The sequence below is a fragment of the Ambystoma mexicanum genome, chromosome 6q, assembly GCF_040938575.1.
Source record: "Ambystoma mexicanum isolate Mex_15411 chromosome 6q, UKY_AmexF1_1, whole genome shotgun sequence".
NCBI classification, from domain to species: domain Eukaryota; kingdom Metazoa; phylum Chordata; class Amphibia; order Caudata; family Ambystomatidae; genus Ambystoma; species Ambystoma mexicanum.
This window is the reverse complement of record NC_090937.1, coordinates 1,234,450,060-1,234,477,646: the sequence shown is the minus strand read 5'-3', so window position 1 is coordinate 1,234,477,646 and position 27,587 is coordinate 1,234,450,060.

Genomic DNA, 27,587 nt, shown 5'->3' with positions numbered 1-27,587 from the left:
ATTAATGTTCAATTTAATTGCTGGCTTTGGTGGTCTCGATCCAAAGCCTTTTGGTTGTTGTATTACTATTTGCTTAAAAAACAATAAAATGTTTTATAAAAAAAATAAGGAATGCCAATTCATTAATGAAAACAATCATGTCATTGATCAGCTTTGAAATGCGAATACTGATGTACAGTATATTGCTGATTAGACAACAGATGTTGCTCATTTTGTTACAACATACATGACAACATCTGAAAAAAGCAATGAGGCTGGGGTATGGGCAGATTTCTCAGCATATAAATGTTTTAGTCAAAAACATCTCAGCTTTGGTCTGAAGATGTTCTCACATAGAGATTGTGGTAGCTACGAAGCTGCAAATTGTCTAACTAGTTTGCCTTTGCATGTAACTAGCATTAATGTACTTTGGTTAAGTCTTGGCACAGCTAGTACTACAAATCAGGTACTGAAGAATTTGAGTGAAATTCTGCAGTTAGCTGAAGCAGTTGCTAACAGTTAAGAGATTCTGAAAACAAACTTGGAGAATACATATTACCCAAATCGATCCGTAGTATACGGACGATCTATGTTTATATGATGTAGCAGAATGCTATTCATATTGAAATATTGAAGCAAACCGTGACAGTGGATCATTTGAAGTACATGGATGTACATGTTGTCTAGTGAGACATGAGAAGGCAAGTCTCATCAACCACATAACATCTCGCCAAACTGCAGAGAAAAAATAATTATTTTATTTTTTCTCTTTTGCAGTTGTTCGTCCCAAAGCGTGCAGAAAGTGATTAGATTGGAAGTTTTGAAAGTTTTGAAGAATCATTTTTTGCTAAAAATAAGCTTAATTGCATATGCAAAATGTGAGCAGTACTTGGAGTTACTAGAGAAAGAATTACGGCAAAAAGAGCATTTGACAACGGGATTGGCAAAAGAGACTCCTGAGGGAATACAAGATTCTGCAGCAGGAAGTTGAAATGTGCTTGGTGAGCCACTTATTCAAACTTATGCTGAGCATGCCATGGAAGAGGTAGAAATTGCAATGCAACAAACTAAAGTTGCATATGCAAATTGTGATGAAATAGTTAGTAAACTTAATGTAGAGCAACAAGAAGTTCATTATAAAATTAATGAACTTTTACAGCATGACAAGCATGAATGTTCTTGTGTTCAATACAAAACACTATTTTTGTATGTTAGTAGACATCTTTTTTGATTCATGCAAAAAAAGCTATAATCCAAAATGTAACAAAATGCTCTTTGCCATGTATTGTAACTGCTCCAACAGGGTTTAGCAGCCTTTAACGTAGGAGGTGTTACTTTACACTGACTGTTGATGCTACCAGTGGAGCATGACAACAAACTAGAGCATTGAAAATGTGTATCAAGTGCAGCACAAGAAGTAGGAAAAGGTCTTAAAAAATGAAATACCTTGATTGTAGATGATGTATGTCTGGTGCCTAACTCGATGCTTGCTTTCTTTCACTTGCAAAGCCAAGAGGTTTTGAAGAATGATTACAATGTTTTGTTTGGAGGTAAACATGCACTTGGTTTTGGAGATTTGTTTCAATGAACACCTGTGAAAGGTCAAACAATTTTCAAAGTGCTGCAATCAAAGTATAGTAAAAAGTAAAAAAAAAAGTATAGGAAGTATTGGTCATTTTAACCTTTGGAATAGCTTTGACTTCCAGGAACTTACCATTCATATGAGGACATCTGCTGATTTAGACTATGCAGAAATGCTTAATAAGACTTGTATAGGTGTTATTGAGCAGAATGTGAAAGTAGTCTTAAAGGAAAGACTTATTTCTAACACGTTTCATGCAGATTGCAGTCCATCTGATATCATGCTCACTCTTAAGGAAAGAAACATTATTTGTGTTGTTTTGATGTGCACATTTGCAGTGTGTAACAGGTTTAACTCAATGCTACTGTCAGAGAAGCAACATATTATGGACATAAAATTGTGTTATGTTTTAGATGGCCATGTTATGCCATTATAGTTTGACAAGAGAGCAAAAGCTTGATTAGGTCAACTAAAGAATTACATTTCTAAAACAGCAAGTCAAGAAGCAGTTTTAAAACAGTCCATCAATGCTAAAGAGGAACTTGAATGTAGGAATTGGTCTAGTCAAAGAAGGACTATCATATGTAGCTTTGTTACTTTGGAAAAATATAGAAGGTTAATTTTTAATAAACTTTGATGAAAGAAAAGTGACAGCTGACATTTCTTGCAATGAAGAATATAATAGGTTGCGTGCAATGTATGCTCCTCACCTGAACCGTATACCTTTACCTGCTAAGCCCTCAGTCGGGAAACATAAACAGTCAATAAAAGTACATACAAATGTTGCTTTTAAGACAAAAAAACTACGGAATCTACCAGAGTTGGAGAGTTGTTCAACTATAACATACTCTCATTGCCGATTTAGTAATGAAACAGGAGTTCAATGCTATGTAATGCAGCTTTGTGTATGTTGTTTCAAACGACTTCATTGATGCAAGAACTTCTTCCATAACAGAGAAGAAGTTATGTGTGGAACTTTCATTTATTTTTTTATTTTTTTATTTGTTTTAATCAATAAGATTTTTACAAAAAGAAGACATGTGATTTTCAGTCTAGCTGTGGCGGTAAGAAGATAGAAGCCAAAACAAGACTGCAACAGGACGAGGGTAGGAGACGCAGCCGATGATGAATGGTGAATGAGAGGTACCCAGGAGTGTTGCGGGTCATTTTTGGGCACCATTAGACTGGCGTTGGCCTGCTAAGAAGTTCAGTATTTATATAGTCCAACATTTTGTAGGCGGCTAGTTGCCACGAGGGTCTATCACCGGCCATCAGTCTAGACCAACATACGTCTTGGTCACTTAGTATGTGATCGGAAAAAATCCTTGTCAGGTAAACTGTTCTGATCCTGGCAGCGCTGGAGCATGTCAAAAGCAGGTGCCGGATTGTCTCTGTTACTGCTGGTGCTTTGCAGAATCGGCACTTGTTCGATGAAGAAAGCCCTCTGATTGCCAAGATTTCATTTGTTCGAAGCAGGTTCAGTCGTGCTCTCATAATTAGGTCTCGGGCTTGTCTCGAAGGAAACTTTTTGATATATGGTTGTAACTCATTGAATCTTCTAATGTTAGGCGGTAGGTGCTGTGTCAGTTTGTTCTTTGAGGCTGCCTCACTGGTTTGAATCCAGTCGATTTCTTTCAGTTTTTTTTGGATTTTTGTTGGGTTTATGAAGAGTGCCTCTTCGTCACATTCTGTGGTCGTCAGTAGTGCCAAATTTGCTTTTGTCCAGCGATTTAATATTTTGCTTTGGCCGTTGTCGCATTCTTTCTTGATTAAGTTGAAGATGGAGACGTCTGACGCCATTCTGGAATTGCGGTAGAGCATAAGCATGCTGGATTTCACTGCTCCCCCAAGAGATAGGAGGCTGAGTTCTTTCCTTATTATGGTGATCGAGGTGGAATTGGGCAGTCCCAATGTCCCTCTCCAAAACAACGGTTCCAAGCTCGGCCACAGAGTGATGGGTAGGTTTGGGAGTGCATCAGCACTGTAAGGCAAGGTGGGAATTACCTTTTTTTGTAGACATCTAACACAGGAATTAGCGAAAACGGACCAAATTTCCTGTTGATTGCTTTGGCTTGAGCAATCAGCTTTTTTGTTGTCACTTTAAGATGAGCTTGCATTGCCAGGTATTTTCTAGAACAGTCAAGAATCACTCCAAGGTATCTAAATTTGGAGACTTTTTCGACCCGCTGCTTTCCCAGAAACAAAGCGGATTTTTCTAGCTTTTTTGGTTTTGTGGACAAGATCATGAATTTGGTCTTTTTTTCATTAATCTCTAGTTTTTTATCACTCATGTATTCCGAAAGTTTCTGCATTTGACGTTGCAGACCCACAAACGTGTGGTCCAGAAGAACCAAGTCATCCGCATATAAAGTTCTGTTGACATGACTGTTTCCCAACTTCGGTGGGAAACAGTGAACGTCTTGAAACGAGGTTTGCAAGTCCCCCAAGAAAGAGATGAACAGGGCCGGGGCTTTGGTCTGAAGATGTTCTCACATAGAGATTGTGGTAGCTACGAAGCTGCAAATTGTCTAACTAGTTTGCCTTTGCATGTAACTAGCATTAATGTACTTTGGTTAAGTCTTGGCACAGCTAGTACTACAAATCAGGTACTGAAGAATTTGAGTGAAATTCTGCAGTTAGCTGAAGCAGTTGCTAACAGTTAAGAGATTCTGAAAACAAACTTGGAGAATACATATTACCCAAATCGATCCGTAGTATACGGACGATCTTTGTTTATATGATGTAGCAGAATGCTATTCATATTGAAATATTGAAGCAAACCGTGACAGTGGATCATTTGAAGTACATGGATGTACATGTTGTCTAGTGAGACATGAGAAGGCAAGTCTCATCAACCACATGACATCTCGCCAAACTGCAGAGAAAAAATAATTATTTTATTTTTTCTCTTTTGCAGTTGTTCGTCCCAAAGCGTGCAGAAAGTGATTAGATTGGAAGTTTTGAAAGTTTTGAAGAATCATTTTTTGCTAAAAATAAGCTTAATTGCATATGCAAAATGTGAGCTGTACTTGGAGTTACTAGAGAAAGAATTACGGCAAAAAGAGCATTTGACAACGGGATTGGCAAAAGAGACTCCTGAGGGAATACAAGATTCTGCAGCAGGAAGTTGAAATGTGCTTGGTGAGCCACTTATTCAAACTTATGCTGAGCATGCCATGGAAGAGGTAGAAATTGCAATGCAACAAACTAAAGTTGCATATGCAAATTGTGATGAAATAGTTAGTAAACTTAATGTAGAGCAACAAGAAGTTCATTATAAAATTAATGAACTTTTACAGCATGACAAGCATGAATGTTCTTGTGTTCAATACAAAACACTATTTTTGTATGTTAGTAGACATCTTTTTTGATTCATGCAAAAAAAGCTATAATCCAAAATGTAACAAAATGCTCTTTGCCATGTATTGTAACTGCTCCAACAGGGTTTAGCAGCCTTTAACGTAGGAGGTGTTACTTTACACTGACTGTTGATGCTACCAGTGGAGCATGACAACAAACTAGAGCATTGAAAATGTGTATCAAGTGCAGCACAAGAAGTAGGAAAAGGTCTTAAAAAATGAAATACCTTGATTGTAGATGACGTATGTCTGGTGCCTAACTCGATGCTTGCTTTCTTTCACTTGCAAAGCCAAGAGGTTTTGAAGAATGATTACAATGTTTTGTTTGGAGGTAAACATGCACTTGGTTTTGGAGATTTGTTTCAATGAACACCTGTGAAAGGTCAAACAATTTTCAAAGTGCTGCAATCAAAGTATAGTAAAAAGTAAAAAAAAAAGTATAGGAAGTATTGGTCATTTTAACCTTTGGAATAGCTTTGACTTCCAGGAACTTACCATTCATATGAGGACATCTGCTGATTTAGACTATGCAGAAATGCTTAATAAGACTTGTATAGGTGTTATTGAGCAGAATGTGAAAGTAGTCTTAAAGGAAAGACTTATTTCTAACACGTTTCATGCAGATTGCAGTCCATCTGATATCATGCTCACTCTTAAGGAAAGAAACATTATTTGTGTTGTTTTGATGTGCACATTTGCAGTGTGTAACAGGTTTAACTCAATGCTACTGTCAGAGAAGCAACATATTATGGACATAAAATTGTGTTATGTTTTAGATGGCCATGTTATGCCATTATAGTTTGACAAGAGAGCAAAAGCTTGATTAGGTCAACTAAAGAATTACATTTCTAAAACAGCAAGTCAAGAAGCAGTTTTAAAACAGTCCATCAATGCTAAAGAGGAACTTGAATGTAGGAATTGGTCTAGTCAAAGAAGGACTATCATATGTAGCTTTGTTACTTTGGAAAAATATAGAAGGTTAATTTTTAATAAACTTTGATGAAAGAAAAGTGACAGCTGACATTTCTTGCAATGAAGAATATAATAGGTTGCGTGCAATGTATGCTCCTCACCTGAACCGTATACCTTTACCTGCTAAGCCCTCAGTCGGGAAACATAAACAGTCAATAAAAGTACATACAAATGTTGCTTTTAAGACAAAAAAACTACGGAATCTACCAGAGTTGGAGAGTTGTTCAACTATAACATACTCTCATTGCCGATTTAGTAATGAAACAGGAGTTCAATGCTATGTAATGCAGCTTTGTGTATGTTGTTTCAAACGACTTCATTGATGCAAGAACTGCTTCCATAACAGAGAAGAAGTTATGTGTGGAACTTTCATTTATTTTTTTATTTTTTTATTTGTTTTAATCAATAAGATTTTTACAAAAAGAAGACATGTGATTTTCATTCTAGCTGTGGCGGTAAGAAGATAGAAGCCAAAACAAGACTGCAACAGGACGAGGGTAGGAGACGCAGCCGATGATGAATGGTGAATGAGAGGTACCCAGGAGTGTTGCGGGTCATTTTTGGGCACCATTAGACTGGCGTTGGCCTGCTAAGAAGTTCAGTATTTATATAGTCCAACATTTTGTAGGCGGCTAGTTGCCACGAGGGTCTATCACCGGCCATCAGTCTAGACCAACATACGTCTTGGTCACTTAGTATGTGATCGGAAAAAATCCTTGTCAGGTAAACTGTTCTGATCCTGGCAGCGCTGGAGCATGTCAAAAGCAGGTGCCGGATTGTCTCTGTTACTGCTGGTGCTTTGCAGAATCGGCACTTGTTCGATGAAGAAAGCCCTCTGATTGCCAAGATTTCATTTGTTCGAAGCAGGTTCAGTCGTGCTCTCATAATTAGGTCTCGGGCTTGTCTCGAAGGAAACTTTTTGATATATGGTTGTAACTCATTGAATCTTCTAATGTTAGGCGGTAGGTGCTGTGTCAGTTTGTTCTTTGAGGCTGCCTCACTGGATTGAATCCAGTCGATTTCTTTCAGTTTTTTTTGGATTTTTGTTGGGTTTATGAAGAGTGCCTCTTCGTCACATTCTGTGGTCGTCAGTAGTGCCAAATTTGCTTTTGTCCAGCGATTTAATATTTTGCTTTGGCCGTTGTCGCATTCTTTCTTGATTAAGTTGAAGATGGAGACGTCTGACGCCATTCTGGAATTGCGGTAGAGCATAAGCATGCTGGATTTCACTGCTCCCCCAAGAGATAGGAGGCTGAGTTCTTTCCTTATTATGGTGATCGAGGTGGAATTGGGCAGTCCCAATGTCCCTCTCCAAAACAACGGTTCCAAGCTCGGCCACAGAGTGATGGGTAGGTTTGGGAGTGCATCAGCACTGTAAGTCAAGGTGGGAATTACCTTTTTTTGTAGACATCTAACACAGGAATTAGCGAAAACGGACCAAATTTCCTGTTGATTGCTTTGGCTTGAGCAATCAGCTTTTTTGTTGTCACTTTAAGATGAGCTTGCATTGCCAGGTAATTTCTAGAACAGTCAAGAATCACTCCAAGGTATCTAAATTTGGAGACTTTTTCGACCCGCTGCTTTCCCAGAAACAAAGCGGATTTTTCTAGCTTTTTTGGTTTTCTGGACAAGATCATGAATTTGGTCTTTTTTTCATTAATCTCTAGTTTTTTATCACTCATGTATTCCGAAAGTTTCTGCATTTGACGTTGCAGACCCACAAACGTGTGGTCCAGAAGAACCAAGTCATCCGCATATAAAGTTCTGTTGACATGACTGTTTCCCAACTTCGGTGGGAAACAGTGAACGTCTTGAAACGAGGTTTGCAAGTCCCCCAAGAAAGAGATGAACAGGGCCGGGGCAAGTGGACAACCCTGTTTCACCCCTCTGTCCGTTGGAATTGCTGGGAATAAGAGACCTTGTTGTTTGAGTCTCACTCGCATGGTAGTGCCAGTGTACAGGGCTTTAATTGGTTCCAAAATCTGGGAGGGACATCCCCAAGCTTCGAGTTTCTGCCAGAGACGTGGACGCTCTACTTTGTCGAACGCCTGGGTTAAGTCGATGAAGGTGTGGTAGAGTCGAGGTCCACCCTCCAGCACCCTCCCTTTGAGCGTGCTCAGCAGCAGTATATTGGCTGCGGTACCCAATCCTTTTTTTAAGCCTGTTTGAAGATAGTCGTGACAGTCTGCCATTTTGACCCAGTTTTTAAAGTCTCTCAACACGAGAGATCCAAACACTTTTCCAATACAATCGAGGAGGGCGATTGGCCTGTAGTTTTTTGGGTCATCCTTATCGCCCTTCTTGTAAATTGGCACGACTATGGCCGTTTTCCAAGATGGTGGAATGGTTTGTAAGTGGGCACATCTTTGGAAAATGTTACTGAGGAGAGGTGCCCACTCTTCCTTGCAAAACTTCAGGTCGACGTTCGTAATGCCATCTGGCCCTGGAGCTCTGGAGTTTTTGAGTCTCTCAATTTGTTTTAAGATGTCCTCGATGTCATCCACTCTAACCCATGGGGCCGGTGCTTCCACCTCCTTCTCTGTTTGCTCTTTTTCCGACTTCTGGAATAAGGAGCTGAAAAAGTTCACCCAGGTGGATTCGCCGATGTTTGAGATGAATGCGGGTTACCCCTGAGCATTTGTTGAATTCAGGAGGCTCCAGAACTCTCTGCTGTTATTGGTTGTTATTGTTTTCAGGATTGCCTCCGAGTCCTGCTAGTATAAGGTCAGGCGGTAGTTTTCGAGCCAGTTTTTGTATTGTCGGCACCCCTCGACTGCCTCCGCTAGAGCTGCTTGGGTTCCTCTGATTTTCGCTTGCCGTTTTAGTCTTCTCATCTCCTTTCTTTTGGATGTCACAACCTTGTCGTATCTATGGTGCAAGCTGTTGTCGCTGACTCTGTTTTTGACCTTTACTTTGTATGTTGCCAGCAAGGGTAAGTAATCAATCTCCTCACTTGTTCCCAGCTGTGTTTGGGCTTGGTATTTGGCTCCTAGTTCCTTTATGGAATTTGCTGATATTTTCAGTCTTGTTCGCTGGTTGTTCAGACTAAGCTGTGGCACGGCGTATTCCCTTTCCGTCTGTGTTGTCGACCACACTGTCTCCAACAAGTTATGATCACTTGCTGGTGCGTTGATCACTTTGAAGGAACTTATCACGGACAGCAACAATGTAGACACAAATATATAGTCTATAGTGGCGCTCGCTTCTCTCCTTGTCCATGTTGACAGCCGTTTAGGGTCTACAAAGGCTGCGTCCAGGTTATGAAGTTCACGAGAGTTCATTAGTTTCAGCCACTCGGAACCTCTCTTTGTACCTGAGACATTCTTGGCCACTCTGATGGTGAATTTGTCTGGTGAATGGCATGTGGCATTGATGTCTCCACAAATCAATAGGAAAGGAGTGGACTGGACCACCAAAGCCTCGTCAATCGCTCTTTCCATTTGCTCCAGGTAAAATGTGTCGCTGATGCCTGCTGGGTTCCAGTACGTATTTATGATTATCAATGACTCTAATGGTTGGTTGGCTGGATGATCTTTGCACTTTGTCTGGACTACTTTAGTCATCAGGATTGATGGGCTGCTCACTAGCGTGGAGTCTAGTGAAAATCCGCAGCCTTGGCGACATGCTGTCAGTATTCCTGAGGACGGCCGCCCTGTCTGACCTTTTGTTGCCGGGGCGAGGATGATTTCGTATCCCTCTAATGTCAGGGCCTCTGTAAGCCAGGTTTCCTGGAGGCAGAGAAAATCATAGTCTCTTAATGCGATGTTTCCTTGACGCATTAAATGGGAGTGTCCCCTGGTGTTCCATGAGCCTAGTCGAATGTTGGATCTATCAGCTTTCTTTGGATTCTTTGAGGTTGGGCCGGGCTCATGCCGCTTGAATTGCTATTTCCTTGCTTCATTATGCAATGCTTTTGATATCCACGACCCTGAGCCCAACGCAGGGTTGGCTCTAGGGTTGAGCCTCTGGGCTGCTTGTGTAGGGTCATCCCGGATCGTTTTTGATATTGTAAGATCCCTTTCGCTGTAGTTTTGTTCGTGACTATGCCTTGTTGGCGTTGTCTCCCCTCCCTGCTCCTTGTGGGCCTTCACCTTGCTGTTAGTTTGTGCCTCGTATCTATGGTTAGGTTGTGTGGCCCTTTTCTCGGACCACTGATTTTCCGGGTGCTGACAGTGCTTAGGCAGAGGGCTCCCCGTTTCCCTGGCAGACGAGTGATCACCTTGGTTACGGATTGAGCAGTCCCTTCCTTCTGCTTGACTCCGGGACGCATGTTTGGTGCTTCGTCGCGTATACCTTGTGGATCTGGTTGAATCTGTGATGTCATATCCGAGTTTCAGCAGTGACTTCGTCTCTCCTTTTAAGAGACCGAAAACTGATTTTGAGGCAACATAAAGATGTGCAACTGATTTGTGCTGGCTCTGGCTGGGGTCAACTATCATTTTGCATCTGAGGTTAGGCACAAAACTCAGTAGTTCCAGCACTGCTCTTCTGTTTTAAAACTACCTCGTCATCGTTTCCCGGGATCTGCTCTATCTTTAGTATCCATTTCTTTCGCTCCCTGTTTTTTTCGTCCTTGTAGTATTTATTTGTCTTAGAGATAAAGTGCAAGTCTTGCTGTTTCCGTGGTTCCATGCAAGGTTTTGAGCTTGTTTTATCTACGCCATACTTCCATGCGTCAGGCGTGGTGTGTCGTAGTGACCTGAACGCATGTCGGTTTTCTTTGCCTTGTGTCGAATTAGTTGACTCGGGAGCAGCTGTGCTCGGTGGACCTCTCGAACTCTCTCCTTTCCACTGCACCCCTTTAGTCAGTTTCTTACAACGATCCTCCAGTGTTGAGAAGACTACACTAGATGGTGTATCCTCCAGGTTGGCCACCAAGGCAATGTCCGCCTCTCGCTGGACGCCCCTTGCTGCCAAGGGAGAGGGGCCTCTATTTTGTTCTGCATTCGGTCATCGTCCAGGTGTTGGCTTATATTTAGCATTGGGTCATCTTCAAGGAAGTCTTTGGCGAATATGGGGGAGTCCGCCACTACTCTGGATTTAGCTCTCTCACTAGTGTTGCTCTGTTGTTGGGCTTGAGGCTTAGAACTCTTTTCTGCCCCCCTCTGATTTTCATTTTGCCTAGTGGTGAGCCGATTATTCGTTTCCTTCATTAGTGAGGGAACTTCTTTCTCGATTAAGTGGCTGGACAGGGTTGTGCCTTTTGGTTTTCCATCTATCGGTTTACCAGGTTGCATTTGGTTCTTAAAGACTTTGGTTGGTTCTTCTGAAACCGGGTTTCTATCTTTACAAGATTTGGGACACCTCCCTGGAGCCTGCCATTCTCATTTGTTAGGTCTATAGTAATGTCCGTTTGTGTGGCAATTGACGCTGTAGCCCTCTTAAGTGCTGTTACAGATGTGTTCTGTTCCGTTGTCAGGCCAGATGTACTTGTTTCCATTGGTAAATTGACTGGACCTTTGTCTCTTGCCATGATATAAGCCTCTAAGAATATTAGTTTGCTGTGCTTCATAGCCTGTATTGAGCTTTGGTCTTTTAGGTTGTCACTTATTGTCTCGTAAAGCTTCATAAAAGGCGCCAGGGCGATTGTTGTTGATGAAATTATTGCCAGAATATCTGCTTTTTTCGAGGGAGTTTCTGAGCCTGTGCGATTTGATGAAATCGAAGTTCTCACTTTTGCGGGTGTTTCTAACAGTGTGGAATTCTTTTGAGACCTTGACAGGGGCTCGGAACGAGGCAGGTCTCTTAGCCCTCTATCGATTTCATTCGCTAAGGATACTTTTCCCGGTCCCATATACCTAGGGCTGTCAAGTATTGGGCCTCCTGTTATGTTACTGTTCCGTGTTTCATTGCTCCCCTGATCGGTGTTGTGACTGCCCAGGAGCGTCAAGTCTCTCTCAATTGAAGGGCCTTGATGACGCAGGCTCCTTAGGCTTGGGTGTCCCATGCCCCTCCCGGGTCCCGTTACCCCATTAGGGGAGGCAACTGTACAACTGTTCTTTGCGTGTTGGAGTGTGAATTCGTCTTTTTATCTATCTGCTTCCGTGTCCACCTCTGCTGACTCCTGGTCGTAGTCAATTTCGTTAGTGCCTTCTGCGTTCGGTTGGTCTTCTAGGGCACCACCTTCCGTGTGTGAGTCCTCCCGCGTGGATGTGGGCTGCTCTTCACTCTGCGTTTCTGCTGCAGCCTCTTCAGGGTTAAATACGTCATCCTCAGGGGTGGTATCCATTCCACGGTCCTCCTCATCGATTGGAGTTACTTCTCAGATCCCTTCTTTCCTGTGCGTGTCCGCCTGTGTTGACCCAGGGCGGATGCCGTCTCTCAGCTTTCCTGAAGTGTCATCTGAAGGGAGACTTGCTTACGCGTCCAACTGTTCCTCCTGGGGAAACCTTGGTGTGTTCTCGAGCCTTCTGCATTTAGGCTGCGGCCAGCATTCTTTTTTGAGACATCACTCGAGACCGTCTGTGGTTTCCCATACCTCCTTTCCTCCTTGGTTTGGCACCTTTTATGCATACATTATCATTTCTTTTTCTTTTGGCTTCATTGGTTGTTATTTTTAGTGAATGCACTTCTGATTCTATCGAGGCTGTGCTCTCCTCCACTCCGTCCTGGAGGAAAGACACTAAACCAGTGACCTCCTGTAATGCTGGAGCATGAACCATCGCCTATACCAATAGTGCTGCTCTCCAGTTGTCTTTACTGCCAGCAGGAGGAGCGCCCTGCAGGTCCTTCCGGCGCTCCTCTTCGGCGAGAGAGCGGGAAGCGCTGGAGTCTCTCCCCTCTCCCTCTCCAGCCCCTGCCCCTGCTCTAACATTGAGCCTGTTCCCTCCGCCTTCCGCGGCAGCCGGGCTCATCGTGCCCGACAGGACCCTCACCCGCTCCAGAACCTCCGATGGCCTGCGGCGACTTTCCTCTCCTTCGCCCGCCCCCTCTGTCGTCAGAGCGACCGCGGCATGGCCCCCAGCACGCTCCGCCCCAGACAGCTTCGTCTCCTTGGCGGCTCCTGCAGGCTCCTGTGTCGGAGCCCCCGAACCCCGAGAGGTATGTTGCGGGTAATGAGGTGGATGGCGGGTTGGAGGGGGTGTGTTTAGGCTGCCAGCTGTGATGGTGGCTACATGGTCCCTAGTAGGAGGATTTGTGGGGGTGTTTAGTTCGAGGCACTGGATTATTCCGTCCCCCCACGCCGGCCCCGTGCCCGACTCCTTGTCTCCTCCCTGTGCCCTTGGAGGGACTGTTGTGAGTTTGTTGAAAGTTCCTTTACGCTCACCTTTCTTTGCTGGAGCGGTCTTAAGAGCGAGAGGATGTCCAGAGAGTGCACTCTCTGAGCCTGTTCGAGATCTCAGGCTTTTCAGTCGGCCGCTGTCCTCTCCGTCTTCTCCGTCTTCTCCGACAACCTCCTGGTAGTGAGGTGCTGGCGACGACTTTGCACACCTTGCGAGCCTTGCAGCCCTGACAGCCATGACTGCAGGACTGCTCTCACTCAGCTCACACTCCGCGACCGCTCCGCGGTGTGAAGCGGTATAAGTTGGGCTCCTCCTTCCTTCCACCGATAGGGCTGTAGACAGACTGCAGGGCTGCTCTCACTCAGCTCACACTCCGCGACCACTCCGCGGTGTGAAGCGGTATAAGTTGGGCTCCTCCTTCCTTCCACCGATAGGACTGTAGACAGACTGCAGGGCTGCTCTCACTCAGCTCACACTCTGCGACCACTCCGCGGTGTGAAGCGGTATAAGTTGGGCTCCTCCTTCCTTCCACCGATAGGACTGTAGACAGCTTTCATTTCTTAAAATATCTATAAATGAAAAACCACACAGTACAATTTCGGCAATGTCAATCTGAAATGTAGTAACTGTTACAAGTGGAAATCAACAATTTTCTCAAAATACACAGGAAGATAGTCAAGAATTTGTAATGACTGTCTTTGATTTATTAGTTCAGGATAGTGTTAGTGTAGATAGGTATGTAGGAATTAGTTTCGAGTGGAAGCATATGTGTCCACAATGTAATAATGATTACACTTCTCAGGATATTTCTGAAAAATGTGTATATGTTCATATCCCTGATCAGAAAAGTGTACATTTCTGATCTTCTAACTAAAGCATTCCATGACATGCAATGCAGTGACTGTGGTTGTAATTAACAATCGACACTGCAAAATCGAGTTTTTAAAAAGTATGTATTCATTATGTTTCAAAGATGCAGAGTAGATGGTAGGAAAATGAACATGTTTTAATGAATTTTGTAAAAAATCAAGTTTCTATTAGTAAGAAAGCTTTTAAGATGTGTGCAATTCTTTTTCATGAGGAGGCATCAATTCACTGTGGACATTTCATAACATGGGTTCGTACAGAAGTAGATTGGCTTGGTTGTAATTATTCTATAGTCGCAGGCCACGCTAGATTGCCAAAGGGTTCAAAGAGTGCATACTATGTTGTTAGAACCAAAGTTTTAAAATTAGTTCTGTATTCTTTTTGAATATTTAAATGCAAAATAAAAGTTGAAATGGATGAATAGGGTAATAAGTGTTTTACATAAAGTAGAAGATAAATTGCTACTAGGATGCATTTTAAAAACAGTTTTGAAATAAATGTAGAGGTAACCTTCTGAAGATTACATACATTAGAAGAGAAAACAGCATTTTGCAATCTTCTACTTCTGTTTTATTGTGTAAAACAGTGCATATTTGAATATGTTCCCTATAAGTGTTAGGTTACATAAATGGTTCCATGTACATTATTTTGAGTGTTAGGGAGTGTGGAAGGTCATGACTGTTTACATATTAGACAAGTAAATAGTAGATTGTAGATACACAAACAATAACCTAAAATGTTTGCAAAATAAATGAGATATAACTACTAATAAGGAATTTGGGAAGAATTTAGATACTGGGCCTCATTACACAGATGGCGGTAAGGGGTTACCGGCACCGGTAAGGGCACCGGTGCCGGTAATAACTTACCGCTCTACTACGAGGTCCCTCAGTGTGTCCCGTCCTTAACGTGTGGTCAGACCACACGTTAAGGACGGGACCTGCTGAGGGACTTCAGAGCAAATAACAGTACCGCTAATTTGCTCCTTCCCCATTCCCATTGAGCCCTAAGGGGGCTCAAATGGGAATGGGGAAGGGCCATGGTGAATGTGGAAATACCGCCCCCGCCACCTTGGAATGGGGCAGTAATTCCGCCATTCACCATGCCGGACTCTGGCGGCAACCATGGCGCTACGAGCGCCATGGTTACCGCCATCCGTGTAATGAGGCCCACTGTGTTTACTTGTTATGTGTATAGGTGGTGAAAATAAGTACACCCATACATGTTTTAAATTAGTATTCCAATAAAAATACAAATTGAAAACAACTTACTAGAAGTGTTAGTTTGTTCAATCTTTAAATATGTTGTATGTGCAGTGTGAACGTTTTCGGAACATTTGTACAATGCATTGAGTCATTAAACCATGGTTGTTTTTTCTTTTTTCATAGTAGTTTTTAGAAAATTTCATTAGCTTATTAGGTGTATAGGTGGCCAAAGAAAGGACGCACACCAAATTATAAAAGAAGTATGGTAATGGCAATGTGTATACACATTATATATAAGTATTCCACACTGCACAAAACTATAATAGCCAATAAAAGTTTAAATAGCAAGTCCTAATTTTTAAAATGTTTAAATAAGATGGGTACATTTTGAAATGTCATTATGAACTCCTCATGTGTGTAGGTGGCCAAAGAACGCAAACAGATTTTGCAAGAAGTATGGAAATTACATTTATTAGGTTGTTAGTGTAGTTGTTGCTAAGTGCACAAATGTTTTGTATTGTATTTGTTATTTATATAGCACTCTTTCCCATTTGTATGGCCTCAGTGTGCTTTGTGGTTGGAACACCTTTGGTGACCACATTCTATGTGAAGGAGTTTAATAGAGATTACATTAAAATATGCTTGTGTGCATTATTGCTCGGTTAAGACTTAGGTGGCTAGCTAGCCTCCCATAAGCAGCCCAAAGGTCAGGTATAAGGGGGGGGGCACCTTTAGTGGTTTAGGGTAGAGTGTTATTGCTCAAATTTGATGTGTGCCCAGCTAGCCCAAATGTGTTTTTTCACGTTGGTTGTCGCTGTATACTAGTGGCAGGGGTGGCAGAGGTACATCAGGGGTTTCAGTGTGGATGGCTATGTGTGCTGCTAGTCCGGAATGGCATAGTCATAGCTGCGTTCTATGGTGCATGGATGGGTGGCCGTGACTGTGGCCTGTGCCTCCAGATGTTGTGTAAGGTTTATGTACTGTATGCTTGTTATGTTATGTTATTTCATTTCTGTAGCGCCAAAGCCCATAGGCATCCAGGCGCTGTTACAGATGAGAGGAACAAACAGACAAGCCGGATCACAAAAATGTAATCAAACAATCTGGTCTTCAGCAATTTTCTAAAGACCAAGTGGTCCTACTCCTTTTGTAGAGCCCCCTGCAGCTCGTACCAGGTCATTGCTGCCAGAGCTGGGAATGCACAACCATTCCAAAGAGCCCTTTCTATACAATATACTTTAAGGCAGCAGTTCGGATATTTCTTTTGGGGTGGTAAATAACCACCTTTTCTTTGAGGTATTGGGGGGCAAAGATGCATTTATGACATACTGTCAATAGTTTGAAGGAAACCCTTGCAGTGATTGGTAGTCAGTGCAGCTCCCTCCCGACTATGGATGTAGGTTAATTCCTGCCCAATTGATAGACCACACGAACAGCAGCGTTTTGTACCTTCTGCAGTTTTTGAATATTTTCTTTACTGGCACCACTCAAAAGGGCATTGCAATAATCCAAGCGTGAGAGTATCACTTCCCTAACTCGTTTAGCCTGATTGTCTTTTGAGATTAAGGTAGCCACCTGCCTTAGTACTTTTAGATGATAGTTGGTACTTTTTACAATGGCTTCCACATGGGCCCCTGCATTCAAGTTGGCCTCCATGTAGATGCCGAGGGTTTTTACTTTAGGTGCCACTTTTATTCGGCTGCCTTCAACTTCAAAGTTATGAAATGCGTGGTCCAAACTGTCCCTGGTGTGTTGTAATTCATATATCATCAACTCTGTCTTTGTGGAGTTTAGACATAACCAATTGTTTGACATCCAATCTTTTATAATCTGATAGGCCTGGTTTAGCTTTTCCTTGTGGCCTGCATGATTTCTGCTAATCTCTATCAGCAGCTAAGAGTCATCCTCATAATTCATAAACAAAGAGACCAAGTTCTTCCAACTTCATACACAGTGGCACAATTTAAATATTACAAAACAGAGGGGACAAACATGCTCCTTGAGGGACTCCAAAGGTGACAGCTTCTGATTCAGAAGATGAATCCCCCCATTAAACCCTTGATTTACTTCCTTCCGGGAAAGATTTCAAACATCTGACCACCTTCTAAGAGAGGCCACCCACAGACACCAATTTTTAAAACAAGATTCCATGATCGAGCAGATCAAACGCTGCCAATGAGTCAAGTAAAACCAGCAGGCCCGATCTGCTCTTTTCCAACATGGACAACATATGTGTCTGGAGATCTAGTAAAGCACTTTAAGTGCTGTGAAAGCATCGGAAACCCGACTGCTTCTTATGTAAAATGCCAGCTGTTGCCATGTGGGATTGAAGCTGTGTGGTTGTGACTTTATCAACTAATTTTAGTAACATTTTTGATAAACCTGTGTGTTTGTAATATGACATAAGTTTGCTGCGTCTTTTGGATTTAACCCTTCTTTTAACTTGCGGTATGCTACCGGTTTTAAAAATGGCATTAACAAATCTACATAAAACCAGGGCAAAGATTTCTTTGTGCTCTAAAATCTGCTTGGAGGGAAGGAGGTATCCTGGAGAGCTTGTGGGGTGCATTATTTTTAATATATTTTAAATTCTGCAATGGTCGTCATTGCTTTGATCTCCTAAATTGTTTATCACACTGTCATCCGTTAAATGTTCTTGTTCCATATTACAGTCAGCATCATTAAGTGTAGATTTCTGTTTATTCAACTCTTCCTTTACTTATTTTTCTGCACACTGGAGTTTGTCAGAAAAGGCTTTTTGGACCCGGATACAGTCGTCCTTCGTGGGTTTGATAGTATGACTGAGAGCTTTAAGCTTTTCCAATGTTCTAAAAAGTTTAACAAGTTCTCTTGTTTGATTGCCTGTCAGGTTTATAGAATCATTAAAATAGCTACTTTTTGCTTCAGTGATTTTATCTTTATACTCTTTTCCCTCGAGTTCTATGTTTCAGCCAGGCATGCCCAGCTTGCTGCTTGCTATCTTTTAATTGTACTAAGGCTGGAGAGAACCCTTTCCAATTATTAGGAGCATCTCTGATATTTCGGGTTTTCAGAGGGGCAAGTCTGTCTATCATAGTCGTTAAATCTTTGTTATAATGGGTTATAAGAGAATCTGGATCTTCTACGTCATCTGTTTCATTCCTCAGTCCATTCATGCAATCAGTCAGAACAGTTTCTGTAATGGTCTGATCATTTCTACTTTGGACCTTATGCAAAAGTTCATGTTGTACTTTGAGTGGCATTGGGAGTTGTACTTGACAGGAAATAGAGAAATGATCAGACCATGCGCATAGTGTGGTTACAATTTCCGTCAGTACAATATTACTACTCCCCACCCAGTCAAGGTTATTCCCTTTTATGTGGGTTAGTCTAGAGTTATAAATGATTATATCATTTTTGAGGCGTTTCTCAAGCTCCAGGGCTTTCTTATCTTCAGGGTGTCCCTTCCAAAGATTCAAGATACATTAATGAGATTCTCATTAAACTTTTCATATTCTCCTGTCGGCCTATAATTGAATACAAAGTTAATGCTGAATTTAAAATTAGGTATGAGTTTCACATGCAACATGTTACAACCCTCACAGTCTATTTTAACTTCATATATACCCAGTTCTTTCTTACATATGATGGCGACTATGCGGCCCAGTCCGCCCTCACAATGTTTCACAATGAAAACATACCCAGGTGGGGTCACTTGATCAATCGTGAGGCCATGAGCATCAGCAAGCCAGGTTTCTGTAACACACATGATGTCTACCTTTTGCTCTAGGATGACATCATAAACATCCACTGTGTGTTTAACAAGAGATCTAGTGTTGAATAAGGCTAAATTCAACTGAGAGACATGAAGCCATTTGAAAAGTGGACTGTTTACTTGTGACACATTCTGCTTTAAAATAGGATTGGCCTGTTAGTCAAGATTGCATAGTCTATTTTGTGTGCAAGTTTGAGAGAAATGAGGATCCACATAAAGTTTGTCAGAGGGCATATTAGTGTGGTCCTGAATTGTGTTTAAGAACCCATTGCGCTTATCAGTCTCTCTCTCCTCCAGGAGAGATAGACCAGCTATCTCAACCGGCAGTATGCCTTCATGGTGGCTCTTGTTTTCCACCACAGGCGCGTTATGGTCCTTTCTCCCGATACTAACATTCAATGGGGGCACACTGCAAACTGCAGTCACCTTTTGCAGGTTATTTGTACTAATGACCTGCGCAACTGACAAGTCATTGGGAGGTATTTTATTTATTAGACCGCATTGGCGGTGCAGCTTGAAAGCTCCATCCCACATCGAGGAGTTAGCGAGAGACTTACCTCAGGCTTCCTCGATGGCTTTAAGAACCTCAGCAATCTCCATATTGCTGTTTTATGGGGAGGCACGACTGGCTGTACTCGCACATCCCAGCACTGACTTCCACAGACCGGCTAGTTCCATTAGCGCCAGCGTGTTTGCGCCTGGGGACGAAATATGAGTAGTGAAAGAACTAGAATCCTTCAGGGAAATGTAGTTCTTTCATTTACTCGCGTGTGTGCCGAGGAACTCGGATTCAAATCACATGCTTAGTCCAACAATGTAGCAAGTGAGTCTCGTATCAGGATTCAATTCAGTACGGTATAGAAACACATGGTGTTAAAACAATCTAATTAATTAAAACAAGCTGGAGACCTACAATTTTATTGGTTGCAGAGTTTGACTGAAGTTTTCTTTTTTGTTTGTCCAATGCGGATGGCTGGTCTCTTTATTCATGGTCTCCCTGGAACGCAAGTCTGAGCAGTGACAGTGGGGCCCGGAGGATATAGGGTGCAGGGATTAGGGTGGACAATTGATGGTGAGGGAGAACGATAGGGAGTATGATAGTTTGTTATGGAGTGACTCCGCTAAATCTGTCAAATTCATGAGATATTTATGGGTAGGAGTGTTGTGCTCTCGGGAGGAAAAATGTTTATTTTGGTGCACCTCGGCAAATGCTGCTGACATCCCTGGGGTGTTGATGGGTATGAGTGTTTTTAAGCATGGGGAGGGCAATAGTTTGTTGTGGTGAGCCGCTGTGAACACTGCTGGCATCTGTGTGGTATTAGTGGGTATGAATGTTGTTATGTTTAGGTTCAACAATATAGTTTAGAGAGGGGGAGGTTTAAAGAGGAGGGAGAGAACAGCTAGGTTTTGAGGGCATTTCTGAATACCAAGTGATTTTGAATATTGCAAATGTGTAGAGGTAGGGAGTTCCAGATGATCGGCACTTGGACAGAGAATGAGGATCCGCGCGGTCTGGAGGAGTTGTAAATTGGGACCACTAGGCAGGATGCTGTGCGAGATCTGAGACTCCTTGAGGGGTGGTAGTGCTGGATTTTGTATTGAAGGAATTTCGAGCAGGTGTTGTGGATGGACTGGTGGGTGATGCTTTAAAGGTAGTTTGACGATCAATCAGAAGCCAATGGAGGACTCTTTGTGTAGATCTGATGTCTTTCCTGGGAAGTAGGTTAATGAACAGGCATGCTGCAGTGTGTTGGATTCTTTGCAGTTTCCTTAGTAGAAATGCTGGTTCGCCTAGGTAAAAGCAGGTTGCTTAGTCTAAGTGGGCGAGGTTGTTGCAGTTGATGTCTAAGAATCAGTGAGGATCAGTGAGGTGAGGGAAAATATGCCTGAGAATCTGTAGATGGAAGAAACAGGTTTTAGGTACAGAGGTGTGTGTTGGGAGAAGGATAAGTCTGTGTCCAGTGAGAATCTGATGTTTTTCACCAAGTTGGAATTTGCCAGTTAGGCACCTTGGGATTGTGGCCAAGGAATCAGTTGGGGAAGGAGAGCTGTTTTCCCGCAGACTAGGATTTCAGTTTTCCCAGGATGAGGGTGAGGTGGTTGGTCGTCATCCAGTAGTCAATATCCAAGAGGCATGATGAGAGATCTGGACTGTTGGAGCCTGGCGATTTTTGGATTTTAAGGATGATCTGCGTAGTTGTAGAAGTAAGATTGTGGTAGGGGATGAGTGTGGGCAGAGGGTTTAGATAGATATTGAAGAATATGGGCATAGGGATGATCCTTGTGTGACCCCTTTTGTTACTGGTCGTGAGGTGGAGCATAAGGGGTGGAGGGGCATAATTTGTGAGTGATTAGAGATGAAAGAGGAAATCCAAGAGAGGGCAGTGTCTTTGATTCCTAGTGTTTGTAGCCTGTCTAGTGGGATAGTTTAATCAATGGTATCAAAGGCGGCAGAGAGGTCAAGGAGAATGAGTACAGCACAGCCTTCTGCATCAGCTGTTCTTTTTAGGTCATCCCAGATGGACACTATGGAGGATTCTGCTCCTCTGAGCGGTATGAACCCGAAGGAGGAAGTTGGCATCTGTGAAAAGGCCAAGCTGTTTGTATGCTGTGCAGGCCATGAGTTTGGCCATGAAGCAGGTTTTGGAGATTGGTTGGTAGTTCTGGGGGAGAAGTGTGTCGATTGCAGGTATTTGAGGGGGGTTAGATGTAGGAGGTTTTTTAGTCTTCCGGGAAGGATACCAATGTAAGTGAGTGGTTGAGGATTGAGCGTGCGATACTGCCTGCACAGGTTAAGGCTAGGATGTTTTTGAGGAGGGTGGGCAGGCAGGAGTCCTCAGGGGAGCCTGATGGGTGGCTTTGTGCTAGGAGCAAGAGGAACTCCTTTTGTGAGATGGGAGGGATAGAGCTGAAGGTTTGTATCGAGGGGGGGTTTGATGACGGTCCGCCTGTGGGTGGGTATAGGGTGGGTCATGTGTTCTAATTTAAAGAGGATGGCATAAGCCTGTCAAAAGCAACATTTTGGAAGTGTAATGCTAAGGTGTCACATAATTGGGAGACGGGTGTAGAAGGCTGGAGCCGGCCACAGAGTTGAATTCAGAGATGATTCTATGCAGTTTCTTGCTCGAGTTGCAAGAGTTTAAGATTATGTTCCCATAGAATGTGTTCTTGTTTTTTCTGCTTTCCAGTCTGTATGCTCTGGTTATTCTTGCTAGGGCATTTTTGTTCTGGGCCATACGAATGGTTCTCCAGGTCCATTCAAGATGGTGCCTGAGGGATTTTAGTGATTTGAGGTTGGCAGTGAACTACCTGCGTGTGGTCCTGATCTCTGAGAGGTCTGTGTTATTTGGGTGAGGGGTGTAAGGGTGTTTGATAGCCAGAGGTCAAACATTTTGAAGGGTGGTTGCACTTTCTGGATAGAAAGTGTAGGGAGAGAGATGAGGAGGGAGTTTGCTAGATCCGGGGTAATAACAACTATATTCCTTAGTGGAATGAGAGAAGTGGCGGTTGGTGTTGGTTGTGAGTGGCCTTGGGTATGGGCCGCTGTGGTCAGTAGTATGGAGAAGAAAATTGCTGAGTGATCAGTCCATGAAAGGGGGCGTGGTGGTAGAGTAGATATGTTTGTAGTGTTGAAGATCACATTTAGGGTGTGACTTCCCATGTGGTTGGGTGTGGAGATGTATTGTGTCAGGTTGAGTGATCGGGTCATGGGGTTTGAGGTTGAGTCAAACCAGATGTTGAGATCCCCTAGGATGGTCAGTGTTGGATAGTGGTTGAGGATGGTGGCCAGAGCTTTGAAGATTGTTTCTGCAAAGTTTTTGTTGTAGCCCGGCGGTCTGTAGATGAGTAGGAATCTGTGTGAGGTCGAGGGTGAGAGTTGAAGCTTTACCATGAGGGATTCGTAGTCTGTGGTGTTGGTTTAGGTGTCCTTAATTAATAGTGGGAATTGATGTTTATGTAGCATCACAAGTCCTCCACCCCTTCGCGATCTGTTCTGCATAATAAGGTTGTAACTGGGTGGGAAGGCCTCATGCACGATGGGCTAGTAATCTATTGCATGATTAATGAATACAACCTTGTATTGGTTGTCTATTGGTTGTGTAGTGGGAATACATTCACTATTCAATTAGTACCATTGTGAAAACAAACATGAATATTCTCATTTTTATTTTATTATTAAATACATTTAATTCTGTTTCAGAGTAATATGGAATACAGAAGACAACACATATAAACCTAGACAGTTTGAGCAAGTGTATTTTGGGACATGCAGCCAATTGCCAACCAAAGATATATTTTGTCAAATTGTTTAACCCTATTCTTTTTTATATGTATGAATACTAGCGTTTTTCCCTTCCACATTCTACCTCCTTTTTCCTTCCTTATTCCCCCAAAACAGTCCTTTTCAGGGCCAACCTTTTAGTTATAAAAATAGACAATAAAATAACATACTGTGTATATGGATGAAAGACCTTTAATTGATCATTTCAATACTGTGTGCAAAAAAAGTACACTCCCTTATGTATTTCAATATAGCCGTGTTTATGATCTGTGGAAGCCGTGGTTAAAAACCTCCCAGTTGTTGCCTCACTTAACCTCACCTGTATCTTGGTAGCCGCGGCTAGAAAAGTGTTTTAAAACAAATAGAAATATGTACATGTATATGTGGGTAGTAGTCTTGTAAAGATTTATTTCAGGGCACATTGAGTATAGGCTTTGTACACAGTTAATGTAACTTTCTGTACATATAAACACTTTAAATAGTTAAGTAAATGTGCAAGCAACGTTTTTTAAGAACAGGCAAATTTGAGAGGAATTTGGTTGCATAATTTCTTTTTATTTTACTTTCTACACATCTATGATGCATCGTTTTCATTAGCCCAATTGCCTGTATTACTAATCTCAATTGTTTACGGAATAACAAAACCCTTGAAATTAAAAAGAAAAACACTTTAGTTGCTGGGAAGTTAAGGTGAGCAATACATTGTAACAAAATCTTTGAAATTCAAGGAAAAAACGTTCAGGGACGTTAAGGTGAGAACAACAAAATGCCTTGATTTCAGCTAATGCCACCTTAACGTTGCGCCCCCTGTTGTGCAGCCTATGACAACAGTGATGACATCACAAATTACATGTTGTATGAGAACTCGAGAGGGAATCAGGGAGCTCACAATAGTTCCAGGCGTCCCCCTTTTTTAGGCAGAGGGAACAGTCGACAGGAATGGACAGGAGATCGGATGCATAATAATCGTTTATTTATGCTCCCCAGATGGTAAAGCTATAAAGTATATGCTAAATTGGGTCTTACTATGACTAATTACATCTCTAGACCTGATTTAAGTGTGTCTCCACAACCTTCCAGACCCTAAAAAGTGCAGCATGCTTACTCCTGTTCTGCGTGTTTAAACAATTCTTCCAGAAAGTGACGTCTTTTATCAAGTCCTGGAGGTCGACATACTTACTGAAATATTTCAGAAATACCTTCTCCATATGGCTACACATAGTGAGGACATGTCTGGCTGTCTCCTGAATGGCACTATTGCCACAGATGCAGCAAGTATGTTCTATAACAGGCATGACCCTCGACGGGCCCTAAATCCAACACCGGGAGCTTATTAATTTGTGATAGGGGAATAAATTACCTCAGAGCTTTAGACGGACAACGAGCAAGGTAGGGCTGCATCTTTCCATAAGTGTAGAGAACATCTGTTACAAACCTATAGCTTTTTAGTGATCCTGGATGCTTAAAATGTTCAAACTAATCCCATTGGTTCAGGTGTTTGGAGAGGCGCCTTTGGAGTTTGGAATGATCTTTCCCCCAGATGGGATTCCAGCCAATTCCCTTAAATAGTAGGTCCATTCCTCTACTAAGGCCTGATTTTGTTTCTGGTCTCTGGATATTAGTGCCCAAAGTACTTAATGGCGGGTTTGAGGGACCATTCATCAATTTTATCAATAGAGCAAGCTTCTTCTTTAGCACCATGGCTTTAAGGGAGTGCAAGCCTAATTCTAGTCTCAAGAGAGCCATAGGGACACAGCTTGGGAGACCCAATAGCTTTCTCCAGAATTTGCCTTCAGCTAGTTGTTGCTATTCAAGGACACTTTCCATTAGATTCTCCAGTCCATAAATGACTGTCGGGACCAAGCATTGCATAAACAGCTGTCTTATACCCAGTAGCAAGTAGCAGGCCGTTTCCGAGCAAACTGGCTAATCAATGCTGTGAGTAGTACAGCCTTTCTTACCCGAGATTCGATACAGATTGTATAGCCCCTTCAGACTTTGAATTCTATTCCCAAGTATTTATATACAGAGGTGTATACAATCTCTGTGTTCTGAATCAGAAGTCTTAGTCTAGTAACTTACTTGGCTGTAAATAACACAATTTGGGTTTTGACTAGTCCATTTTTTTCTGCGCATTCCCATAGGCTCTGTGCAATACGCTGAAGGCCAGTGAAGGTGTGGTCTAATAAGACCAGGTCATCAGCGTATGCCAAGACACAACAGTGGGAATCGCCAATTTTCAGAGGGGAGGGTTTTATCAAGGCCAAATAATCTGGGAGATCGGAAACAAAAATGTTGTACAGAATTTGTGCTGTTACACACCTTGTTTAATGCCAACAATTTGCCTGACAGGTGGAGCCATTGTTCCACTATTATCCAGCTTAAGATAGACTGTGTTACTGTGAGCAGTTTCAGGAAGTAAAATAGGCCCTGTGGACATCCTAAAAGTTCTAATTTCCTCCATAGTAGCTCCCTCCTAACAGTGTCGAAAGCTTCTTTAAAGTAGAAAAAAATTGCATAGAGAGGGCGCCTATTGGTCACATGTGCATGTTCAACCATATGGTCAAGGAGGAGAAGATTATGGACCATAGAGTACCCGGCATGGAACCCACTCTGGAATTTGTCCAGCATGTTTCCATGCTTGGCCCAGGATTGGAGTTCTTTAAGTAGGAATGAGGTGATATGGACAACAACCGGTAAGGACCAGGTTCAAGGGGGGAGCCCTTTTTCATGAATCTGTAATATTCTGAAAGGAGACAATATCTGGTCTCACCCGGGTGGCTGTGGCTTGTCTGGCCTTTATGATGTTATTGTCAGACCATTTTAGCCTGTTGCCACTATGGTTTACTCCCATCTCCCCCATCTCTGTAGTGTTAGGTTGTGCAAACTCAGACCCTAGGATAAGCACTATCGCCTCATGATCACGCCAAGAATTTAGGCTTACATCAAAGTCCTCCACCCGCAAGGCCAAAGTTGCATTCACAAAAATATAATCTAGTATAGCACCAGGTTTGCCTGACCTCCAGGTATCTTTAACAGGACAGTCGCTCTTTGTACGACCATTTATCATTTCTAATTCCCAAGAGTGAAAGAATCTCATCCAAACTTCCCCCTCGCTATCCATCTGATTCATCATCATGGAGCTTTTTGCTGAGAGCTTACCCTCAACTTGTGTACGCAATGTCTCTGCATGTCTGCAATTTAGGTCAACCACCACTAAGATTCCAACAGGATTCCAACCACTGTCCCAATTCAGGAATATTTCCTGCAGTTCTTCATGCAACTGCTCCCTATATATGGCCCCTTGAGGATTGTAAACGTGTATTAAAAACAGCTTGGTGTAGTTACTTCCCGACGGCATGATAACTTTCAATGCCAGCATATTAGACGATGTAAATATTATTTGAGAGTTTAAAAAGTTATTTATGCCCATGATTAAGCCTCCATAGGGTCTCCACCTAGGGCCCTTCTTAGCATAGGACTGGTAAATGCTGAAACCATCCATTACAATTGGGGATAGGAACTAAGTCTCCTGTAATAAAAATAAGGTGTGTTGAACAATATAGGACAGTGACCACATCGGAGTTAAAATGTGGGATAAGCCCAGGTATTCCAGGACATCAGGGATGTTACTCATTGTTTTTGTAAGGCCAGAGGAAGAGATTCAGCCAGCCATTTCAACATAGTTTGTATATGCTCCAATTGGACCTTGGCCTTTCCCGGTAAGTGGGGCACTGAGCCCAAATCGCTGGGTTTCCCACTAGCAGTTAGAGATAATGTAGGATCTTCCATCTCAGGATCGACGTCCAGTGCAGTACCTCCATCAAACAGTTGTGTGTTAAAGTTCTGAAGCAATTGTATCATTGATGAGTGTTTTCAATTGATCACTGATACATTTGGGTTGCAGCCTTTAAGTGGGATCAGATGTAATCAACCAAGGAAGGCCGTCCGCGTCAGCCATTTATTCCTGCTTTTTTGGTTTACATTGTTGATGGTACATATCTTATTTCCCAAATTGCACTCCTGAGCAGGAACTTTGGTTGGAAGAGCTGCCGGTGGTATGGGTATAGCTCTGCCCTGGCCCCTTGGGTGGATTTTCGGCATAGAAGATATATCTCTCCCTTCTGGTAGTAGCTGTATCACCAGTGAAGCAGCACTAATGTCCTGCTCATCTATTAATGCATTAGTGCTTGAACCTGATTTATCTGCAATTACCCAGCTGGTTAAGGTTCCCTTCTCCCTACTTAGGCGTTTTTTGTTGCATACAGCCCTCTTGTGCGCTTTCTTCAATTTCTTTACTGGAGTGATAATAGTGGGCAGAGGCGCTGCCCTATCATTAGATGTTTTGCAGGCTGCCACTCTTC